The sequence below is a fragment of the Eupeodes corollae genome, chromosome 2 (genome assembly GCF_945859685.1).
Source record: "Eupeodes corollae chromosome 2, idEupCoro1.1, whole genome shotgun sequence".
NCBI lineage: Eukaryota > Metazoa > Arthropoda > Insecta > Diptera > Syrphidae > Eupeodes > Eupeodes corollae.
Window position 1 is genome coordinate 122376817 of NC_079148.1, and position 23304 is coordinate 122400120.

The 23304-nt window shown below is 32.4% G+C and overlaps 1 protein-coding gene across 1 annotated transcript in view; it reads left to right on the plus strand.

Moving 5' to 3' along the window:
* The window catches only part of LOC129946099 (sodium- and chloride-dependent glycine transporter 1-like), a 208223-nt gene that overhangs the window by 148667 nt on the left and 36252 nt on the right, over positions 1-23304 (plus strand). The window lies entirely within an intron of this gene.

A 23304-nucleotide genomic window follows, 5' to 3' on the forward strand; every position in this document is an offset into this window, starting at 1 on the left:
CTGATGGTGGGTGTTTGAAATTATATCGGTAATTTCAGTGTTCCAAAAATAAACATTGTTTTTTTTTTGGTATAATTTAAACAAAATAAACACCTTTAATGTGTACATATGTGAATATATGTAAATTCTATTTGAGAACTACAAAATAAGCAATTACTTTTTAATTATATTATTTCTGTTGCAAATATTCCACAGAAATGTAAATTAGAGATTCTAAAAAAACATTCTATTTTAAGTCAATTAAATTTTGGTCAGAAAAATGTAAAATGAGAAGGCAGAAAAAAAAGAAACTACTCCTTTTTATGTAATAGCCATGAACTCAAAGGATTTTTGTTAGCCTTTTTTATGCCAAAGAAACAATGCAATCATTTTAGGAAATGAAGGGGTTTTTTAAAAGGAAAGGTCAATAAACCTGTTTACTCTGTGAATCAAATTAAAGAGGCTTTCATGTGGCGGGGCTTCTTAAGCATCCTCTTAAAAAGTACAATTCTTATACATCGTGTGTTTTGTATCTTTAAAAATAAGCATATTTTACTATTTTTAACTTCCCATAGGAAGTTATTGTAGTGAGTCCGATTTGTCAAATTGAAAATTTTACGCCAATAGATTTTATCTCCAATATATTTTTTTTGGACAGGAGGAAATCTTCAACAGACACTTGGCAGTATTCGACACCAAGTAGTGTGGGACTCGTAACCACAAAAACCACCTCTTCATCAACTTCAGACTTTTCTTTCTTAACTTTGTGCAATCACTTTGGGGGAAGTTTAAACTTTTAATACTTTCCCATGTTTTTTTAGACCATTAGCTAATGAGGCTTGATTCTTTTTAATCTCCGCACATGGTTCCTTATATTCAAGATCATAATACATGAATTCGAGAATAAACAAAATAATCATATAAAGTCGTCATCCCTTAACCCTTTTCAAGAGACCAGGACAATGCATTGTTATCTAAGAGGCAGGTGGATAAAATCATTAGATTTCAAATATTTCACACCTATCAGTCCAACGAGCACCAATGAATTCACAATTATTGATCGTTTAGCTTCTTGTGGACTTGTTCAATTTAATGGGGTTGACAATCAATACAACAAATATTTGGACCTAATATTTTTCTCCGACACGATAAATACTGACGTAGCTGTATCTCAAGCCGATGTTAAAGTAGTAGAAGAAGACCGTCACCATCCAGCTTTAAATAAATCACTGAATATAAATGTGGGCAATATCCCTAATACATGAAATGAAAAACTTGAATTCAATTTTAAAAAATGTAACTTTAATGGACTAACTAACTTATTGTGTAATTTTGACTAGAATCAACTGCTCCTAAATCGTAATATTGATGACATGTGTCTAAATTTGTACAGTATTCTTTTTAACTGTTTTTATGAAACTACGCCATTACAGAAATCTCGCTATAAATCTAAAACTCTACCATGATTTGACACTCAATTAAAAAATAAAAGAAATAAGGCATGACTAAAATTTAGTAAAACTAGAGCAGAAGAAGACTTCAGGATTTAGTCCGAACTTAAAAATATTTGTATTGACTACTCCAATATTCTATACTCTGACTATATTATAAAAATTGAAAACGAATTGAAACAGACCCCAAAAAACTTATGGGATTTTGTGAAAAGTAAAAGAAAAACTGACGGTTACCCAAACTCTATGTCTTTTAATAACACAACAAGTCATGACTCCCAAATAATTTCAAATATGTTTGCTAATTTCTTCAAAGATGCTTTCGACGTACCTCCTTCTTTTCGAATTCCCGATTCGTTCCTTCCTGCCCAAAATTATCCACACCTTAACTCACTTGACTTGACAATATGTGAGGATTCAATTGTTCGTTGTGTCTCAGAACTTGATGACTGTTTTCATCATGTGTTTTAAAAAAATGTGTGTCTCATTTATCGTACCCTCTGTTTGTTTAGTTCAATGAATCGCTTAGAAGCTCAATTTTCTCAATATTATGGAAAAGTGCTTTTATAAGTTCGATTCATAAAAAAGGGTCTAAGAATGAAATAACAAATTACCGGCCGATTGCCAAACTTTCCGTTATTCCCAAACTATTTGAGTCCATTATCTGTATGATGTTATCCTTTAATTATAAGTCAATTGTATGTGAAAATCTACATGGTTTCATCATTTCACTTCTTTCTGCCTTGACTCCTTCGAAGATCGTAAGCAAGTAGATTGCGTATTCACAGATTTCAGTAAAGCCCTTGACAAATTGTGTCACAAGACTTTAGTCCATAAACTTAAGGCCTTACAGTTTAACGATAAATTCTTGATGTGGATCTCGTCTTATCTTAAGTACAGAAGTTATAGCGTTATATTCAGAAATGAACACTCCGACCAATCTTACGTCAACTCTGGTGTTCCACAGAGTAGCCATTTAGGTCCTTTATTATTTATCTTGTAGATATATAAATGACATAACATCCGTTATAAAAAATATACGCTGATGTGATTAAAATTTTCAAATCTAAACGGTGATTTTTTAAGAGCTTGAGAACTTTAAAAAAAAAAACGCATAAAATTTGCAAAATCTCATCGATTCTTTATTTGAAACGTTAGATTGGTCCATAACATTTACTTTTTGAAGATAATTTCATTTAAATGTTGACCGCGGCTGCGTCTTAGGTGGTCTATTCGGAAAGTCCAATTTTGGGTAACTTTTTCGAGCATTTCGGTCGGAATAGCCCGAATTTCTTCGGAAATGTTGTCTTCCAAAGCTGGAATAGTTGCTGGCTTATGTATTTGTGTAGACTTTAGACTTGACGTAGCCCCACAAAAAATAGTCTAAAGGCGTCAAATCGCATGATCTTGGTGGCCAACTTACCGGTCCATTCCTTGAGATGAATTGTTCTCCGAAGTTTTCCCTCAAAATGGCCATAGAATCGCGAGCTGTGTGGCATGTAGCGCCATCTTGTTGAAACCACATGTCAACCAAGTTCAGTTCTTCCATTTTTGGCAACAAAAAGTTTGTTAGCATTGAACGATAGCGATCGCCATTCACCATAACGTTGTGTCCAACAGCATCTTTGAAAAAATACAGTCCAATGATTCCACCAGCGTACAAACCACACCAAACAGTGCATTTTTCGGGATGCATGGGCAGTTCTTGAACGGCTTCTGGTTGCTCTTCACTCCAAATGCGGCAATTTTGCTTATTTACGTAGCCATTCAACCAGAAATGAGCCTCATCGCTGAACAAAATTTGTCGATAAAAAAGCGGATTTTCTGCCAACTTTTCTAGGGCCCATTCACTGAAAATTCGACGTTGTGGCAGATCGTTCGGCTTCAGTTCTTGCACGAGCTGTATTTTATACGGTTTTACACCAAGATCTTTGCGTAAAATCTTCCATGTGGTCGAATAACACAAACCCAATTGCTGCGAACGGCGACGAATCGACATTTCACGGTCTTCAGCAACACTCTCAGAAACTCTCTGTACGCACTGAACGCATTCGTGTGGTTGGTTTAATGCCCAATAAAGTAAACTGAGTGCGAAACTTGGTCACAATCGCATTAATTGTTTGCTCACTTGGTCGATTATGTAGACCATAAATCGGACGTAAAGCGCGAAACACATTTCGAACCGAACACTGATTTTGGTAATAAAATTCAATGATTTGCAAGCGTTGCTCGTTAGTAAGTCTATTCATGATGAAATGTCAAAGCACACTGAGCATCTTTCTCTTTGACACCATGTCTGAAATCCCGCGTGATCTGTCAAATACTAATGCATGAAAGTCCTAACCTCAAAAAAATCACCCTTTATTAGTTCAATTAATGACTGCATACAGCTTCAAGAAGATCTTCAAAGTTTTAGGGAATCTTGCAATACAAACCGACTTTTATTGAATATTGACAAATGTAAAACTATGTGTTTTACACGTAAAAAAACAATAATAGATTATAACTATTTATTAGATTCTTCCTTCCTTTGTAAGCTTTCCGTTTTCTCTGATTTAGGTGTTATTCTTGACAGTAAATTAACGTTCTGTGACCATTATAACTTTATAGTTGAAAAAGCTAACAAAATTCTAGGTTTTATTAAACGTTTTTCTCGTGACTTTCGTGACTCCTACATTTGGATCAGTATTTCTTATGTACCAAGGTGCATTAACTATTCCACGTACGACTTTGTTTTGGAAATGTTGGATGATTTCGGTATTTGTTTTCTTTGTACAGCCCTATAATTGGATTCCAAAGGTCTAAACAGGCTTTAGTACTTGATTATACAGCATTGTTTTAGATTGATAAATCAGAGTTGTTACCAAGTAACCAATACATTTTTCTATACTTCAAGTTTAGTTCTTTTCTTTTGGATGTGCTCTTTCCACTTAAGCTTTGCATCCAAAGTCATTCCAAGGTATTTGGCCGTATTGGCGTAAGGTACAGCTTGATTATTAATGATTATTGGAATATTGTTTATTTTTTTATTTGTAAAGCCATTTTTCGGTCCAAGCTCTCACTGTGTCGACGGCATTTTGTAGTTTTACTGCTGCCTTAGAGACACATTTGTCGGGTACCAAAATTGCGGTATCATCTGCAAAAGTAGCCATTATGGTGTGATTACCAACTGGAATATCCCTTGTGTATAGTAAATACAGGGTACGACCTAGGACACTTCCTTGTGGTACACCGGCTTCTATTTTCTTCAATTCCGAGTATTCGTACCTTACGTACTCTAAACAATCGGTCTGAGATGCACGATTTTAATATTTCAAAGTACTGCATGGGAAGATCCCTTTGTAGTTTGTACTCAAGTCCCTCATGCCAAACCTTGTCAAAAGCTTGAGGAACATCTAAGAAAATAGCTGAACATACTTGTTTTTCTTCTAATGCTTTTTCTATTACATCCGATATTCTATGAACTTGGTCTATCGTGGAATGTTTATTTCTAAAGCCAAACTGATGATTTGGGATTAACCTTCTTTCTTCTATGATTTTGCTAAGTTTCTTCAGAAGCAGTTTTTCAAAAACTTTTGCCATAATTGGTATAAGCGATATTGGTCTGTAAGCCGTTTACCTTGCTTTGGTATGACAATTTTCAATGGTTCGGGACATACCGGTGCTTAAGGCATGCATTTATTATATATTGGAGTTTTTTGAAAGCTTTCAATGGTATTTCTTTCATAACCTGAGCAGTAATTTTATTTGATAGTTGATGTAAACACATACTTTTTATTTCTTTAAGTCCTCCAATTGTTATTTTACTATCATCTATCTTATCAACAAACTGTAAGATATTTTCAGCTACGTTTGATGAGTATGGCTTAAAAAACTTCGCTATATGTTCAGTGAAAAGGTTATCTTTTTCTTTCGGGATACCGATCCATTTCCCATCTTGAGATTTCAAGGGCGAGTTTTGTAACTGCGGTCTTTTCAGACGGTTGCCTGCTTTCCATAGCGAAAAATCGGTTGAAGCATAATTCGTTAAATTCCTTAGGAATGTACTGAATTTGTAAATTTGTTTTTTAAGATTGTTGCTTATACGGTCAAAAGTTGTTTTAACATCTGGAAATCTAGTATTTTGCCATTTTCTTCGAGCTCTTCTTTTCTCTATTATCAACTCTCTAATCTCTTAAGGATATTTTATTTCATTTAACTTCTATTAGAAAATGTTGGAGTACTTTCTTCAGCGGCCTGTTGCACCATGAGCAATAAATTGTTCCACTTCATGGTCAATTTGCTCGATTGTATCCATGGGAGATCTTAAATTTATAAAACTTAAAAGCCTTTCTCTAAAATCACTCCAGTTTGTTTTCTTATTTATAAGCTTTAGATACCTTTTTTCTAGTACTTCCGATTCACTTAGTGATAGAATCACTGGAGTATGATCTGGTGACAGACCATAATTACCATCGACACTAATGTGATTTCGTTTGATTCCTTTTGCTACGAAAAAGTCAATAAGGTCTGGTATTTTGTTGGTATTGGAAGGCCATTAAGTTGGCGACCTGAAGGATTAGAATTCGCAATTGTATTTACGGCCTGCTTGGAAAAGTCTTTTGCCTTTTGTTGATATAAGTCTTGATCCCCAATGGGTGTGTTTCGCATTGAAGTCTCCACCAACAAGAAAGTTATGCCCAAGAAGATTAAATAGATCTTTATAGTCATCTTCTGTCGGGGAGCGCCTTGGTGGGCTCCTCTTTCTTTTTCATACCAATACTAATAGTTGTTACTTGCATATTTTCACTAGTAAGCTTGGTGACTTCATAATGTTTTAAGCTTTCTTTTATACAATATTTTAAATTTTCAAAAAGCTATTTGAGTTGAAAGTAAATATTTAAATAAAACTTTTCAATTAGATTTTTCTCAAAATTTTACTGAATGTTGACAATAATATTTTTGTAAAGATAAAAGTAGTTGAAAGCCAATATCTCAAAGTTTTGAAAACATATTTGAGTCGAAAATCAATTTTTACGAACTTTTTTTAAGGTTCTTATTTTATCAAATGTTAAAATTGGGTCTACCACGATATCTGGAAATTAATTAGCTAGAAAGTAAAAATCTCGAATTTGAAAATCTCGAAAACAAAAATCGAGAATGGAAAAAATCTCGAAAACAAAAATCTAGAAAATAAAATCTCGAAATGCCAAAATCTAGAAAAAAACAATCTCGAATGCAAAAGAAGTAAGTTATCCAGAATGTATGTTTAGATTTTAAACATTGTCTCAAAAATTCAAACATGCATTCTGAATAACTTTTTTTTTTCTAGATAGAGTCTTTTGAGATTTTTGTTAATTCTGGATTTTTGTGGATTCGAGATTTTTGGCATTCTAGATTTCGTCCGTGTACCTTTTATTTGGGTCCCAGGCATTGATGGAAATGAACGTGCTGATAATTTGCCCAGGCAACGATAGCTCACTTTGCAGAAAAAGAAAATATTCCTCTTGGAGCTTTGAAGGGCAAAATATTCTCAATATTTCCGACAATTCGGACTCTGGCCGATAGGAGAGGATACGGCAAGGTTGGGTATCTCTAACAGACCCAATGCCAGAGTTCAACGTGAAAGTAAAACTGTGATTCATTTTCTCTGTAAAAATGTCCTCCCTGGTCTGTTCTAGAATGTTATTAATAAGCTTCGGAAGTGCATTCATTAAAGATATTGATAAACTTTACGAGATGAAAACCAAAGCCCTAATTTAATTTCTGAACACGACCAAATGGCTCTGTGATTTGTTTAAATCACGAAGTCACTTTTGACTGACCCTGTAGATATAAAATAATCTAGCATCAACCTTATGAATACTAAGTACACCATTTAAAGTACCTTAATTTATTAATAGCAATTTAATTTGGCGTATAAAACAAGATGCCAAAAGTGACAGATGTCAAAAGTGACAGTTGTCAAAATTGGCAGATGTCAAAAGTTATAGATGTCAAAAGTGTCAGATGTCAAAACTGACAGATGTCAAAAGTGACAGATGTCAAAATTGACAGATGTCAAAAGGACAGATATCGAAAGTGACAGGTGTAAAAAGTGACACATGTCAAAAGCGACATGTGTCACTTTTGACACATGAAGTTCATATTTGTCTATAAATATAACCTTGATCCTCAAAAATTTCATTGCCAAAAAGTTTCGGGAGTGAGATCGTTAAATTTGAAGTTAAAAATAAAAATGATTTCATACCTTTTAAGAAACTTTTTAAAAAATGTGAGCAAAATTAGCTTAAAGAAAAAAACTGAGAGCGAAGAAATGGAAATAGATAAAGGGGAATATGATCTTATTTTAAAATATTATTTGATTTTCTTTTTAAAGTTCAAAAATGTATTTATTTTATTAATTAATTAATTTATTTATTAATTTATTTATTTATTTATTTATTTACTAACTTATTTATTTATTTATTAATTAATTTATTTATTTATTTATTTATTTGGTGGTTTGGTAATTTATTTGTTTGATTTCAGTTTATATTTCTGAAATCAAACAAATAAATTACCAAACCACTGTCACTCACACTCAGTAGCTCAAATGTGACAGATGTCAAAAGTGGCAGATGTCAAAAGTGGCAGGTGTCAAAAGTAGCAGATGTCAAGAAAGGCAGGTTTCAAAAGTGTCAGATATCAAAAGTGGCAGATGTCAAAAGTGACAGATGTAAAAAGTGACAAATGTCAAAAGTGATTAATGTCAAAAGTGACATATTTGAAAAGTGACATATGTTTAAAGTTTTAAAAACACTTCTAAATCCACTGTGTATTATTTAAATAAAATGCACGACTGGGTCGCACGAACTTGCTCCTATCTGCTAAGAGTCTGTTTAAAAAAGTACTTATATAATATTTAAAAATATACCTGTTAAATAAGTTTGTCTTCAAAGATATAAATGCTATTTGATTTGTCAAAAAAACCGCACGATCTTTGTATATGAGAACCATAGTACTCTCATGAGCAGAAACTTTTAGGGCGACCAGATGCCGAGTCGTTGGCGTGACGTTTGTACCGAAAATGGAGAAATTCAGAGGGAGCGAGAGAAAAATATTATTTCCATTTCCATAAGCACCCTGCAGAATAAGCTAAGGGAGATAATTAATTTTCGACGCAAAAAGTCTATACAATTTCCTTCATTCTATTTGAGTCTATCCTTGTATATGTTTTCACATAAAAGAGCTTCCATATGAAGGTTAATGAGTTTGTTTTTTTTTATTTCAATGCACTTTATATAAAAAACGGAAAAGTAAAACAAAATGGCTTCATATTGTATCTGATAAGGGGATGAAAGACACTTTTCCATGCTTACGTCAGCTGTTTAGGATCTTTTACCGATATTTATTTTTATTTACATTCATATATCTGCTTTTACTTGGGTACGATCTCTATGTATGAAAAATGGTTTCCATTATGTATAAAGCTACGATGCGATTCATATAGATTCAACTTGTTCCTTCAAAGCTTTTTTCCTGAGATAGCTTTATTGTAATTTCATATTAGAAGAACCAGGATGGAAAATAAATAAGATAAAAATGAGCCAGACCATGAATGTTTAAATTGTAAAGCGATCGCCTATTGGTTGTGTAGTTAGGTAGCAGGTAGATGGCTAAAACGAATAAAGAAGAGTTCATTGGCGTGCTTAGCTTTATGCAGATAGATATTTAAGGACACGTTTATGATGATAATGAAGAAAATCCAATCACATTCCTTCTTTCCTACAAGTTTTCAGGGAAAACATGGAGTTATTACGTTCAATTTATTTATTTTGTTAAAGTTTAAACAAAATAAAAAGCATACGAACAGGTACAAGAAATTCCTATTCATGTGTTGTTTACAGTCAGGCTTTTGTGCGTTTTGGATTTTAGTTATGAAGTGACACGTAAGCAGTAGTTGTAGAAGTTGTAGGTACGTAATACCTTTATAAGTAGGTATAATGTGTATACGTTGAAAAGGTGATTCTAAAAGAAAATACATATATTCTTTCTGGCCCGTTTCTTTAACTTGTACTAAGTATTTATTCTTTTATATAGGCGAAGGCAAGTAAATCATGTGTGAAACAATCTTATTCGTAAAGAATAATATTTTAAAATCACATATACAAAGTTACCAAGATAATACTTCTTGATAGACACTTTAAAATAGATTGTTGATTAAATATATCATATAAATGTGTACCAAATGCATTAATTTGGATGAAAGATAGGAATGTTATTACAATTTTGTCAAAATAATGCGCTCTTTCGGACTCATGCACAGTTAATATATTAAAAAAAAAACTATTTTAAGATTCAAAATTTCGCCCGAAAAATAAGTTTGTCTTCAAAAATTTAAATGCAATTTTATATATAAAAAAAAGCATTTGATTTTTCAAATTTTTTTTTTGAAAATCGTTAGAGCGGTTTTTTTTTAAATTCATTTTTTATATATAAAATTTTTAAATTTCGTTCTAAAAATATTTTTGGTACGCAGTTGTTTAGAGATTGTTAATATACGCAATACGCTTGAATTTCGTAAAAAAATGTTGACCCCTTTTCGAGATATCGAATTTAGAAAAAATAAAATTCAATATTGTTTTAAAAATCCAAACAAATAAAAATTGCACTTTTGATAATCAAATATTGTTAAAACAATACAAGAGCTCATTCAAAAAAAAAATTATTGAAATCGGTTCATAAGTTGCTGAGAAAATTAAAAAACAAAATAACGGTTACATGAGCGGTACCTTTCCTGAGCAATACAAAAATTTGTTTTTCTTATTAAAAGAAGCCAAGTTAAAAAATAAAATTTTGGAGAAAATTTAAAGAAAATCTATCGGTTTGTTTTTGAGAAAATTCGAATTTTCAGTTTTTGACCAAAAAAATTGTATGGGGGCCACTGTTAATATTGATCTTAAAAAAAAAATGAAAAAAACGCCTAACGCGAATCTGCTCAAAACCTTAACTTCCAAGTTTGAACTCAATCGACCCAATGGTTTAGGCTGTAGGAGCGTGGACAGACAGACAAAATCGACCGGACGGAATCGCGGGACCCACTTTTTTCAACTTCTCTACCATCGTAATATCATGTTTGATTAAAATCTCGAGTTCGAAATTTTGCACGAATGAAAAACTTGCCATATAGTTCCTATATGTCGCAAGTAAAAATGAAAAGAGGCTGGGATGCGACGCACACTGATAACTTCCCATTGCGTCTGTCGATTTGTCTTGCTTAAAAGTTCGTCTATATGTAATCGTATCAATTTTTACCAAATTTGCGTACTATTTTTTGTAGATTTTATTATTTATGAAAAAACGGACTAAGTGACACATGTCAAAAGCGACAGATTTGCAAAGTGGCATATGCTTAAAGTTTTAAAAACACTTTGCTGAATCCACTGTCCATTATTTTAAAAATAAATCATAGTAAGCCTTGAAGTTCATATTTGTCTATAAATATAACCTCGATCCTCAAAAATTTCATTGCCAAAAAGTTTCGGGAGTGAGAACGTTAAATTTGAAGTTAAAAATAAAAATGATTTCATACCTTTTAAGAAACTTTTTAAAAAATGTGAGCAAAATTAGCTTAAAGAAAAAAACTGAGAGCGAAGAAATGGAAATAGATAAAGGGGAATATGATCTTATTTTAAAATATTATTTGAGCTTTTGGAAATTCTAAAATTCAAATAATTTATTTTTTAATATGAAAACATTTTCTTTTTAAAGTTCAAAAATGTATTTATTTTATTAATTAATTAATTTATTTATTTATTTATTTATTTACTAACTTATTTATTTATTTATTTATTTATTTATTTATTTATTTATTTATTTATTTATTTGGTGGTTTGGTAATTTATTTGTTTGACTTCAGTTTATATTTCTGAAATCAAACAAATAAATTACCAAACCACTGTCACTCACACTCAGTAGCTCAAATGTGACAGATGTCAAAAGTGGCAGATGTCAAAAGTGGCAGGTGTCAAAAGTGGCAGATATCAAAAGTGGCAGATGTCAAAAGTGACAGATGTAAAAAGTGACAAATGTCAAAAGTGATTGATGTCAAAAGTGACATATTTGAAAAGTGACATATGTTTAAAGTTTTAAAAACACTGCTAAGTCCAGTGTGTATTATTTAAAAAATAAAAAAAGAGGCTGGGATGCGACCCACACTGATAACTTCTCGTCCCGTCTGTCGATTTGTCTTGCTTAAAAGTTCGTCTATATGTAAACGTATCAATTTTTACCAAATTTGCGTACTATTTTTTGTAGATTTTATTTTTTATGAAAAAACGGACTTTTAATTTTTGAAAAGCTATTTGAGTCGAAAGTAAATTTTTACCAAGTTTTAATAGGTATTATTTTTTTGTATTTTATTTCAATTCGATTTTTATCAAAATTAATTTTATCGATTGTTGAAAACAATATTTTTTATAAAATAAAATTAATTTGAAGCCAATATTTTAAATTTTTGAAAAGACATTTGGGTCGAAAATCACCCGACGAAAAAAACGTCGCGATCGTACGTAAATTTAAGATATTGGTTTTAAACTAATTTTCTCTCACAGAAAATATTGTTTTTGACATCTAGTAATTTTTTTTATAGAAGTAAAACACTCCGTTGTTTCATAAAAATATAAAACCTACCTACGCAAATGTTGTAAACATTGATGTTCGGTTTACGATATCCCGTGGACGATAGAAGATATCGACTTTAAATTAATTTCATTACTCCAATTTGTATATTTTTTATATAAGAAAAAATTTGTTTTAAGAAATGCTACTTGAAATTATTGTTGGAAATTTTAAAATTTAAAAAAATAATTCAAGGCACAACGTTTTTAACAAAAAAAGAAAACTAGCAAACTTTTAAGCAAGAAGAATCAACAGACGGGATTAAAAGATATCAATGTGGGTCACATCCCAGGCTCTTTTTTTTAATCAAAAAAGCTTCATCTAGTAAAAGAAGTATTATTCCATTTGATAATTTAAAAATTGTTCGTCTTTGAGATCCTTTATTAGCTTTATTACATTTTAGAATTGGCTATTTTTATAACACCATTTGAATATTTATATTTTCCTGTACTCACAAACGCAAATCCCTTATAAATACAGTGTTGGCCAAAACCTTAATAAATAAAACTACCTCCTTCTTTATGTGATTCAAAAATGAATTACGTTCCGATGATATCAGTCGTTTTCGCAAACCAGCCAAAGAGTCACTAAGTGCACGTTACACCAAAGCTTCTCTAAAATACGAAAGAGTCAACGTAATGGTGTGGGGATGTTTTTCAAGGCATTTACTGAGACCGATTTACCAAAATAGATGGGGGATCGTTTTGTGTAACGTGACATTCTGCAACAAGTAATGCTGCCAAACGCTAAGAGTCACTTGCCTCTGAAATAGATATTTCGACACGATAATAAACCCAAAGCACAAGTCCACATACGGTTAAGACTTAGTTTCAAGAAAACCGAATGTACGTGTTATAATATGGTCAGAACAGTCCTCAGATGTCAACCCCATTGAACATCTATGGTAAATTGTAGATCAACGTATTGTAAACACTAGGTTAGGTTAGGTTAGGTTAAAGTGGCTATCCAAGATGGAAACGGACACACTTAGGCAAGTCCTTCCTCCTAAGCTCAATGGAACCAGTTTCAGTCCCTTACGAAACATGAGAGGCTGATTATACTGATATGATTAAGACCGTTTCGATCGTTAAAGAAGAATTCTCATAGGTAATTCTTGCGTTTTCAAGGTAGAGCAGGGCATATGCAGAGAAGATAAAGAACCGTTTCTTCCTTTTCCTTGTCCCTACAGCTTCTGCAAAAGTCATTTAAGAATACTCCAAGTCTCGTGGCGTGCTTTCCTATTAGACAGTGTCCGGTTATGACAACTATTATCGAGCTTATATGCGATCTGCCTAGAAAGAGCAAGCACCTTGAACGTTTTAAATCCAGTGTTGGGCAGATGTTTTTTGTGGCTTGACACGTGGTGATGTTGTTCCACCTGTTGCCTGACCTCCTCACAGCGTCTTGCATTAGCAGCAGTTTACAAGTAGCGATTGGTATTCCAGTACTTGCCAAACGTGGTAGCATGGGCTGAACTGTACCGTTCCTGCCGAGTTCATCTGCCTTACAGTTACTTGGAATGTCTCTATGGCCAGGCACCCAGCAGAGGTGAATATTAAACTGTTTTGCCATCTCCATGAGAGATGATCGACAGTTATGGACTGTTATAGAGTTTGTAGAGACAGAGTCCAGAGATTTGATAACGGCCTGGCTATCAGAGAAAATACGGATATCAGATGTTGATATCATGTTTTCTTGGAGTCAGGACAAGACTTCTTTTATCACCAAAAGTTCCGCCTGGAACACGCTACACTGATTGGGAAGGTCGTTCAGAGTACATGCCTTCGCCAACCCCTTCTTATGTTGTTGGCCCATCTGTGTGAAAATGGATTGACCAAGAATGTCCTATCCTCTTAAAAAGATCTGGGAGGTATAGAAATGTGGAAGTTTCTGTCGAATTGCAGTTGAGGGATGGTGTAGTCTGTGTGCTTTGAAATTGATTCTAAGTACCTTAGAATTACGGAGTTCCCAATGTTGTTGTTAGTCCACTGCGACGAAGATTTGAGGCAAATAGCAAAGCTTGCAGCTATTTGTTTGCTAAATATTTCAAGAGGTGTAAGGTAGAGCAAGGTGTCCGGTGCCGCAGATGGGGTCGTGCGAAGCGATCCGCTTATACATAGGCAAGCTGAACGTTGGACTTTTTTTTTAGCTTATCATTGTAAACAGTATCTTTTTGATCAAATTTAATTGGTTTGGGAAAGCGGTGCAATAAGCAGTTTAAATGACTACATGCCTCGAAGATGTGCTGAAGTGAATAAATACAAGGGGTTTGCTATCAAATACTAGCAATATTTTAGTAAATGGAAGAAAAATTATTGTTTTTCCTAATAAAGGGTGATTTTTTTGAGGTTAGGATTTTCATGCATTATTATTTGACAGATCACGCGAGATTTCAGACATGGTATCAAACAGAAAGATGCTCAGTATGCTTTGACATTTCATCATGAATAGACTTACTAACGAGCAACGCTTGCAAATCATTGAATTTTATTACCAAAATCAGTGTTCGGTTCGAAATTTGTTTCGCGCTTTACGTCCGATTTATGGTCTACATAATCGACCAAGTGAGAAAACAATTAATGCGATTGTGACCAAGTTTCGCATTCAGTTTACTTTATTGGACATTAAACCAACCACACGAATGCGTGCAGTGCGTACAGAAGAGAATATTGCGTCTGTTTCTGAGAGTGTTGCTGAAGACCGTGAAATGTCGATTCGTCGCCGTTCGCAGCAATTGGGTTTGTGTTATTCGACCACATGGAAGATTTTACGCAAAGATCTTGGTGTAAAACCGTATAAAATACAGCTCGTGCAAGAACTGAAGCCGAACGATCTGCCACAACGTCGAATTTTCAGTGAATGGGCCCTAGAAAAGTTGGCAGAAAATCCGCTTTTTTATCGACAAATTTTGTTCAGCGATGAGGCTCATTTCTGGTTGAATGGCTACGTAAATAAGCAAAATTGCCGCATTTGGAGTGAAAAGCACCCAGAAGCCGGTCAAGAACTGCCCATGCATCCCGAAAAATGCACTGTTTGGTGTGGTTTGTACGCTGGTGGAATCATTGGACCGTATTTTTTCAAAGATGCTGTTGGACGCAACGTTACGGTGAATGGCGATCGCTATCGTTCAATGCTAACAAAATTTTTGTTGCCAAAAATTGAAGAACTGAACTTGGTTGACATGTGGTTTCAACAAGATGACACTACATGCCACACAGCTCGCGATTCTATGGCCATTTTGAGGGAAAACTTCGGAGAACAATTCATCTCAAGGAATGGACCGGTAAGTTGGTCACCAAGATCATGCGATTTGACGCCTTTAGACTATTTTTTGTGGGGCTACGTCAAGTCTAAAGTCTACACAAATAAGCCAGCAACTATTCCAGCTTTGGAAGACAACATTTCCGAAGAAATTCGGGCTATTCCGGCCGAAATGCTCGAAAAAGTTACCCAAAATTGGACTTTCCGAATGGACCACCTAAGACGCAGCCGCGGTCAACATTTAAATGAAATTATCTTCAAAAAGTAAATGTCATGGACCAATCTAACGTTTCAAATAAAGAATCGATGAGATTTTGCAAATTTTATGCGTTTTTTTTTTTAGACCATAAGCTCATGAGGCTTGGTTCTTCTTAATCTCCCAACATGGTTTCTTATATTCAAGACGGACTCCATTACAGAATTAGTATGACTTTGCTGTCTCTGATTGTGCGATACAGCGTACTCGGTATTTTTTAACAACTTTGTAACCATTTCTATTTGTAAGTCACATTTGGATCAGTATTTCTTATGTACCAAGGTGCATTAACTATTCCACGAAGGACTTTGTTTTGGAAATTTTGGATGATTTCGGTATTTGTTTTCTTTGTACAGCCCTATAATTAGATTCCATAGGTCCAAACAGGCTTTAGTACTTGATTATACAGCATTGTTTTAGATTGATAAATCAGAGTTGTTACCAAGTAACCAATACATTTTTCTATATTTCAAGTTTAGTTCTTCTCTTTTCTTTTTGATGTGCTCTTTCTACTCAAGCTTTGCATCCAAAGTCATTCCATGGTATTTGGCCGTATTGGCGTAAGGTACAGCTTGATTATTAATGATTATTGGAATATTGTTTATCTTTTTATTTGTAAAGTTTATATATGAAGATTTTGTTTTATTGAGTTTGATACGCCATTTTTCGGTCCAAGCTCTCACTGTGTCGACGGCATTTTGTAGTTTTACTGCTGCCTTAGAGACACATTTGTCGGGTACCAAAATTGCGGTATCATCTGCAAAAGTAGCCATTATGGTGTGATTACCAACTGGAATATCCCTTGTGTATAGTAAATACAGGGTAGGACCTAGGACACTTCCTTGTGGTACACCGGCTTCTATTTTCTTCAATTCCGAGTATTCGTACCTTAGGTACTCTAAACAATCGGTCTGAGATGTACGATTTTAATATTTCAAAGTACTGCCTGAGAAGATACCTTTGCAGTTTGTACTCAAGTCCATCATGCCAAACCTTATCAAAAGCTTGAGCAAAATCTAAGAAAATAGCTGAACATACTTGTTTTTCTTCTAATGCTTTTTCTATTACATCCGATATTCTATGAACTTGGTCTATCGTGGAATGTTTATTTCTAAAGCCGAACTGATAATTTGGGATTAAGCTTCTTTCTTCTATGATTTTGCTAAGTCTCTTCAGAAGAAATTTTTCAAAAACTTTTGCCATAATTGGTATAAGCGATATTGGTCTGTAAGCCATTTACCTTGCTTTGGTATGACAATTACTTCAGCAATTTTCCAATGGTTCGGGAAATACCGGTGCTTAAGGCATGCATTTATTATATATTGGAGTTTTTTGAAGGCTTTCAATGGTATTTCTTTCATAACCTGAGCAGTAATTTTATTTGATAGTTGATGTAAACACATACTTTTTATTTCTTTAAGTCCTCCGATTGGTATTTTACTTTCATCTATCTTATCAACAAACTGTAAGCTATTCTCAGCCACGTTTGATGAGTATGGCTTAAAAAACTTCGCTATATGTTCAGCGAAAAGGTTATCTTTTTCTTTCGGGATACCGATCCATTTCCCATCTTGAGATTTCAAGGGCGAGTTTTGTAACTGCGGTCTTTTCAGACGGTTGGCTGCTTTCCATAGCAAAAAATCGGTTGAAGCATAATTCGTTAAATTCCTTAGGAATGTACTGAATTTGTAAATTTGTTTTTTAAGATTGTTGCTTATACGGTCAAAAGTTGTTTTAACATCTGGAAATCTAGTATTTTGCCATTTTCTTCGAGCTCTTCATTTCTCTATTATCAACTCTCTTATCTCTAAAGGATGTTTTATTACATTTTGTCTTCTATTAGAAAATGTTGGAGTACTCTCTTCAGCGGCCTGTTGCACATCAGCAATAAATTGTTCCACTTCATGGCCAATTTGCTCGATTGTATCCATGGGAGATCTTAAATTTATAAAACTTAAAAGCCTTTCTCTAAAATCACTCCAGTTTGTTTTCTTATTTATAAGCTTTAGATAACTTTTTTCTAGTACTTCCGATTCACTTAGTGATAGAATCACTGGAGTATGATCTGGTGACAGACCATAATTACCATCGACACTAATGTGATTTCGTTTGATTCCTTTAGCTACGAAAAAGTCAATAAGGTCTCGTATTTTGTTAGTATTGGAAGGCCAGTAAGTTAACGACCTGGAGGAATAGAATTCGCAATTGTATTTACGGCCTGCTTGGAAAAGTCTTTTGCCTTTTGTTGATATAAGTCTTGAACCCCAATGGGTGTGTTTCGCATTGAAGTCTCCACCAACAAGAAAGTTATGCCCAAGAAGATTAAATAGATCTGTATAGTCATCTTCTGTCGGGGAGCGCCTTGGTGGGCTCCTCTTTCTTTTTCATACCAATACTAATAGTTGTTACTTGCATATTTTCACAAGTAAGCTTGGTGACTTCATAATGTTTTAAGCTTTCTTTTATAAGAATCTCCGATCCACCTCTTGCCTTGTCAGCTGTATAGTTTTCTATTACATTATCTCGACTTTGCCCATTGGAGAAATGAGTTTCGGACACCAGGCAAATATCGATATGTTCTAGATCTAAAAAGATTTTTAATTAGGATAAACGTTGTAGAAGACCGTTTACATTCCATGTAGTGATTTTAAGTGTTCTGTCCATCATTGTTTTTTAAGAGCAACTTTTTCGCTTAGCTGTTTGATATTCAAATCCTGTTTATCAATTCTTTGAAAAATAAGTTGTAGCATTTCTTTTATGGAAGTCTCTTCATTCTTCTGCACATTTTTAACAATATGAGAATAGGCTATATTTTCATCGCTTTTCCTTTAAACAGCATTTTTAGGCGCGTTCCTTCTTAGTACTGTTTTCAGCAGTTAAATCGGTATTTACTGTGTTTCTAAGTTTGTCTCTAGCAGATGTATTTTTGTTTCTGAACTCTTGGAATTTTTGGCAATTGGGCAATTTTTACAAATTGGATGAATAAAATTAGTATGAGATATATCAAGAACAAAACATCAATTCAACTAAAATGGCGCACTATTTTGTGTAGAATTTATTTTTTTTTTGAAAAAACGCACTGTTGGATTAAAAAAAAAAATCTATCGAAAAAAATGTTTCCAGTGAAAAAAAACAAGCTTGAAGACAATATTTTAAATTTTCAAAAAGCTATTTGAGTTGAAAGTAAATATTTAAATAAAACTTTTCCATTAGATTTTTCTCAAAATTTAACTGAATGTTGACAACAATATTTTTGAAAAGATAAAAGAAGTTGAAAGCCAATATCTCAAAGTTTTCAAACCACATTTGAGTCGAAAATCAATTTTTACCAACTTTTATTAATTTTTTTTTAGGTTTTTATTTTATGTAAAAAACTGTCATTTCAATTTTTCTCAAAATTTTGCCGACTGTTAAAAACAATTTGAGTCGAAAATCAATTTTTACGAATTTTGAGTATTGTTTTTTTTTAGGTTTTTATTTTATTTAATGTTAAAATTTTGTTGCACAATTGTTTTGGAGTTACAAGAATTTTGTATTCGTAAAATTTTCGAAGTGACAAAGTTTTTTCGTTTTTTTTGGATTTATAAAAAAACTTATATTTTGTTTTCCAAAAATATACTTATTTGGTAGCACGTTACAATATGTAATATAAAATTAATTTCAAGCCTCTAGCGTTTTTGGTTCGTAAGATATTTAGGGTTAACCAAAATGTATGGTAAAAAAACCACAGACGCAATTTTCTTGAAAGCTCTTTTTGAATTATTCCGCATTATTATCTGTATAACAAAATTTATTTTAAGTTGATATCTCTACTGGTTCTTGAGCTATGGACGACGAAAAAAACGTATTACTCTAGGGACCTTGAAACGTCGAGAAATGTCTAAATTTTTAATTTGACAAATCAGACCCATTACAATAACTTCCTATGGGAAGTTAAAAAACGTTAAAACAAACAAAAAGTTCCAAAGAGCATACAAATAATTTTCTTTTTAAAAGTTATAAGGTTTCTGCGTATGGTCGGAAATGAATATGAAAGAAGAGGCTGGGGAAGACCAACACTGATAACTTCCCATCACGTCTGTTGATTTGCGTAAAAAAATTGTAGGTTTTTGTGCTTTGTTAAAAAAGTTGTCAGTTGAATTCTTCTAAACAATTTTAAAATGTTTACCTAGGATGAAATTTCAAAATGTATTTTAGTTAATGAGATGTTTAGTCGAAAACCAATTTTTAACAATTTTGAGTAATGTTTTTTGTAGATTTGAATTTTGTATGAAAAAAAAACTGACTGTTAGATTTTCATAAATAGATTACTGAATAACGAAACCAATATTTTCTGTGAGATAAAAATAGTTTGCAGCCAATATTTTTAAATTTTGAAAAAGGTATTTGAGTCGAAAGTACATTTTTACCAAGTTTTTTTTTAGGTTTTTAGTTTTTGTAAAATTAATTTAATTTTTCTTAAAATTTTACTGAATGCTAAAAGCAATTTTTCTTATAACCTTAAATTAATTTTAAGCCAATATCTCAAATTCATGGGGAGATATTTTAGTCGCAAATCAATTTTTCCCAACTTTATTGTTTTTTGGTATGACATGACAACACGGACTTATTTCAGCGGATATTTTTGAGATAGACAACGACTTAATAAGACCTCAGTAAAGATTTTAATTTTGGATTAGGAGGATGGTATAGTTACGAAAGACTTCGATACCACTTTTTTTCATGACGGGTTAAAAATGGAGTGTTGGGTCGGGAATCTTCTCTGAGTTTTTAAATGTCTAAGTCAAGCGGAATTACTAGCATTTAAAAAAGCATGCAAAATACTTAAATCAATTTCAAACCAAAACAAAAACACCGCTATCTGTACTGACATGTAGGCGGATGTTATGGGAATCAATTCGGTCACAACATCCTCTATACTGGTCCAACAATGTCGGGAGAAGAGGATTCAGCAAGGTTGAGTATCCCTAAGAAACTCAATGCCGGAGTTCAACATGAAAGTAATTCATTTTCTCTGTAATGTCCTCCCCCGGTCTGTTCTAGAATGTTATTGTTAAGCTTCGGAAGTGCATTCATTAAAGATCTTGATAAACTTTGCGAGATGAAAACCAAAGCCCTAATTAAATTTCTGAACACGACCAAATGGCTCTGTGAGCATCAAGCTTGGTGCTCATTGCAAATCCATCACTTTGTTTAAATCACGAAGTCACTTTTGACGCACCCTGTAGATATAAAATAATTTAGCATCAACCTTATGAATACTAAGTACACCATTTAAAGTATCTTAATTTATTAATACCAATTTAATTTGGCGTATAAAACAAGATGTCAAAAGTGGCAGATGTCAAAAGTTATAGATGTCAAAAGTGTCAGATGTCAAAACTGACAAATGTCAAAAGTGACAGATGTCAAATGGACAGATGTCAAAAGGACAGATATCGAAAGTGACAGGAGTAAAAAGTGACACATGTCAAAAGCGACAGATTTGCAAAGTGGCATATGCTCAAAGTTTTAAAAACACTTTGCTGAATCCACTGTCCATTATTTTAAAAATGAAAATCATAGTAAGCCTTGAAGTTCTTATTTGTCTATAAATATAACCTCGATCCTCAAAAATTTCATTGCCAAAAAGTTTCGGGAGTGAGAACGTTAAATTTGAAGTTAAAAATAAAAATGATTTCATACCTTTTAAGAAACTTTTTAAAAAATGTGAGCAAAATTAGCTTAAAGAAAAAAACTGAGAGCGAAGAAATGGAAATAGATAAAGGGGAATATGATCTTATTTTAAAATATTATTTGAGCTTTTGGAAATTCTAAAATTCAAATAATTTATTTTTTAATATGAGAATATTTTCTTTTTAAAGTTCAAAAATGTATTTATTTTATTAATTAATTAATTTATTGATTAATTTATTTATTTATTTATTTATTTACTAACTTATTTATTTATTTATTTATTAATTTATTTATTTATTTATTTATTTGGTGGTTTGGTAATTTATTTGTTTGATTTCAGTTTATATTTCTGAAATCAAACAAATAAATTACCAAACCACTGTCACTCACACTCAGTAGCTCAAATGTGACAGATGTCAAAAGTGGCAGATGTCAAAAGTGGCAGATGTCAAAAGTGGCAGATGTCAAAAGTAGCAGATGTCAAAAGTGGCAGATGTCAAAAGTGGCAGGTGTCAAAAATGTCAGATATCAAAAGTGTCAGATGTCAAAACTGACAGATGTCAAAAGTGACAGATGTCAAAATTGACAGATGTCAAAAGGACAGATATCGAAAGTGACAGGTGTAAAAAGTGACACATGTCAAAAGCGACAGATTTGCAAAGTGGCATATGCTTAAAGTTTTAAAAACACTTTGCTGAATCCACTGTCCATTATTTTAAAAATGAAAATCATAGTAAGCCTTGAAGTTCATATTTGTCTATAAATATAACCTCGATCCTCAAAAATTTCATTGCCAAAAAGTTTCGGGAGTGAGAACGTTAAATTTGAAGTTAAAAATAAAAATGATTTCATACCTTTTAAGAAACTTTTTAAAAAATGTGAGCAAAATTAGCTTAAAGAAAAAAATTGAGAGCGAAGAAATGGAAATAGATAAAGGGGATTATGATCTTATTTTAAAATATTATTTGAGCTTTTGGAAATTCTAAAATTCAAATAATTTATTTTTTAATATGAGAATATTTTCTTTTTAAAGTTCAAAAATGTATTTATTTTATTAATTTATTAATTTACTTATTTATTTATTTATTTACTAACTTATTTATTTATTTATTTATTAATTTATTTATTTATTTATTTATTTGGTGGTTTGGTAATTTATTTGTTTGATTTCAGTTTATATTTCTGAAATCAAACAAATAAATTACCAAACCACTGTCACTCACACTCAGTAGCTCAAATGTGACAGATGTCAAAAGTGGCAGATGTCAAAAGTAGCAGATGTCAAAAGTGGCAGGTGTCAAAAGTGGCAGGTGTCAAAAAAGTCAGATATCAAAAGTGGCAGATGTCAAAAGTGACAGATGTCAAAAGTGACAGATGTCAAAAGTGATAGATGTCAAAAAAGACAGATGTCAAAAGTGTCAGATGTCAAAACTGACAGATGTCAAAAGTGACAGATGTCAAAATTGACAGATGTCAAAAGGACAGATATCGAAAGTGACAGGTGTAAAAAGTGACACATGTCAAAAGCGACAGATTTGCAAAGTGGCATATGCTTAAAGTTTTAAAAACACTTTGCTGAATCCACTGTCCATTATTTTAAAAATGAAAATCATAGTAAGCCTTGAAGTTCATATTTGTCTATAAATATAACCTCGATCCTTAAAAATTTCATTGCCAAAAAGTTTCGGGAGTGAGAACGTTAAATTTGAAGTTAAAAATAAAAATGATTTCATACCTTTTAAGAAACTTTTTAAAAAATGTGAGCAAAATTAGCTTAAAGAAAAAAACTGAGAGCGAAGAAATGGAAATAGATAAAGGGGAATATGATCTTATTTTAAAATATTATTTGAGCTTTTGGAAATTCTAAAATTCAAATAATTTATTTTTTATTATGAGAATATTTTCTTTTTAAAGTTCAAAAATGTATTTATTTTATTAATTAATTAATTTATTTATTTATTTATTTACTAACTCATTTATTTATTTATTTATTTATTTATTAATTTATTTATTTATTTATTTGGTGGTTTGGTAATTTAT